This window comes from Antrostomus carolinensis, unplaced genomic scaffold (assembly GCF_000700745.2).
Source record: "Antrostomus carolinensis isolate BGI_N321 unplaced genomic scaffold, ASM70074v2 scaffold17634, whole genome shotgun sequence".
In the NCBI taxonomy this organism is placed as follows: Eukaryota; Metazoa; Chordata; class Aves; order Caprimulgiformes; family Caprimulgidae; genus Antrostomus; species Antrostomus carolinensis.
In genome coordinates this window covers 74,421-76,906 of record NW_010310613.1, presented here as the reverse complement: position 1 = coordinate 76,906, position 2,486 = coordinate 74,421, and positions in this window count along the sequence as shown.

Here is a 2,486-nt window from a genome sequence, read left to right as displayed (position 1 = left end):
TATTCCTGTTCCTTTTTTTTTTTTTTTTTTTTTTTTTTTTTTTTTTTTTTTTTTCCTTGTGAGCCACATTGTACTAAAAACAATGTAAAAACTCCCACTGAATTCCTGGCTATGTGAATATTCATTTACTAAGTCACCATGATATCTGTAACTTTCACCACCCCACACCACCGTTACATGAATGCCATCAGGAAGGGAGCACATTGCTATGAATTTGTGTTCAGTCCTGTGGTGTTTTCTGCAGTGAAAGCAGAAGTATTGCACAGTTGTGTGAATGAAGGAGAAATTCAACCTTTCCACATTACCCCCCTGTTCTTGCACTAAGGCTGCACGTTACCCTCAGCTCATCCCTTGCCACAGCCATCCCTTTCTTACCCGCCCTCTGGAAAGGCTAATGGAGCATCTTTGGCTTAGGTATCTGTTATTCACCATGCAACTAATTTGCTCAGAATAGTGGGGTTTAGGACAAACCGATGACTTCACTCGCTGGCTCGTTTCATCTTTCCAGTGATGCCTTTTTGCTGGCAGCTTCAAAGGCATCTTAGTGGATAAACTGTCTGACCTACTAAAAGAAGTACAAAGAGAATCCCCTTCTCAATTAATTCTTGTGCTCCAAATTCATACTCAGATTTGTTTCTGAGCAGCTTTCATTTCTGTTAATCAGCTACGACAGTTTTAGTTCCCTTGAGCTGTTGCTTGGCTGCAGATCTCCTCCTGTACTGTACTTTTCCCAGTCGTTTTAGGAAACGTTGCTATTGAAAAAGCAGAGGCCTGGACCTCAGCTAAAGTGAATCAATACCTCCATCAAAGGAAATTCTTTCAAATTCACTAAAGTCAAAGAAAGCAGTTTTACATCAACCAAGGCTCCTGTCCCCAAACCGTACAGAGATAGCACGTATGTATCTTACTGCCTAAGACCTGGTGCAAATGCTGTTTCACACTCTTAATTTCCTTAAATACAACTAGCTCAGGGAAGAAAATTGCTCTATACTGTCATACCAAAGATCCTACAGTAAATTTGTGCTTCAGGGTAAGTGGCTGAATATAATGAGAGATGTCCACGGCACATATGGAAAATAAGCATCGTCATCGCTGACAAGAAAGCAGAAGCTGGGAGAAGTTTCACCCAAGGCCCTGAGGGAAGATGAAAGAGGAACTGGAAGAAGTGGTTAGTGATCTTCACCCGTCTGCTCTCTGCTCGGAGCACTGGGCTGTGCCGGTGTTTTCAGTGGATGCAAAGAAAGACATGTGGTTCAGAGTCAAGATCTGTGAATTTATTAAAAGAAAAAAAAATGCAGAAAGCTATGGTGGTTTAGCAACTACCTGGGTGCTTACCTACAGCATCTGAGGCTTATAGATGCAGATTTGAGCTGAGAAGCAAAGCCAGTAAATAAACTCTTCTCCTTGTTCCCAGTACTCCCATGCAGCTGTGTCACTTGCTGAAATCTCTTCAGCTGGACCAACAGACACACAGCACATCAGAAGCAGAAGACTTTAAATTGGATGCCTAACTACTAATTTATGAGCCTAACTTTAGCCAGGCAAGTTTGACAGTCCTGGCCTCTGCCTTTAATGCTATTAGTATTCTGGAGGGTCTATTGATGATTTCATGCCAAACCAATTTTGGCATATTAAAGTGATTTGTCTGAAATCCAGAAAAAGAGCTTTCCTAATAATTCAGCTCTCAGGCTCTGCAACGCTTGTGGGAAGGTCATACGTGCCTGCATAGGTGCCCTCAATTTGTTCTAAACATTTCAGAAAGATTTTACTGGAATTGAAAGCATTTTAACACACATACTTTCTTTTAAACCTTTGCCATTCATTTTAACACTGAGTACTTTGTAGTTCACTTCAAGGTAATTTTAAAATTAAAAAATCAAAACTATCTTTAAGGAAAATGTGGTTTTTGAACTCAGAATTTTCCAGGTATATCTTTTAGCCATATCTGTATTTGTGTCAGCAAAAATGGACATTAGACTGTCAAACTGTACGCTAAGAAAGTAGCCTTGAACTACTTGATGTTAGTCAAGCAATGTGTTTGTCTTTCTGCCAGAGCAATGATGGTGCACAAATAAGCAAGAGCCAATGTATGATTTATCAGTGTCCTTTGTGGAGTATTCTTCCAGTTCCTTCCAAAATATCTAACTTTTCACCCTATATGTGGTTTCATACAAATGTGGTGACCCATCGCTTTTACATTTGTAAATTCTACATGTCTGTGATGAAGGATCATATCAGCTGACTTTATAGGAAAGGTTACTTATACTGAACTTAATGCTGTGAAAGGAAGAAATACGAAATACAATGTTCCTCCCACCTTTGTGTATTGGGTGAGGCAGGTTCAGAGGTCTGTAAATATTGACAGTTGGGAATGCTGAAGAACATAAAAAGTTTAGTTGCTGTTTGGGTTTGATGTGTATATTGTTAGAAGTCACAGTTTTTTTGTTGGCTGATATCAGGTATTTCAGCTAGTGAAGAAACAGCCA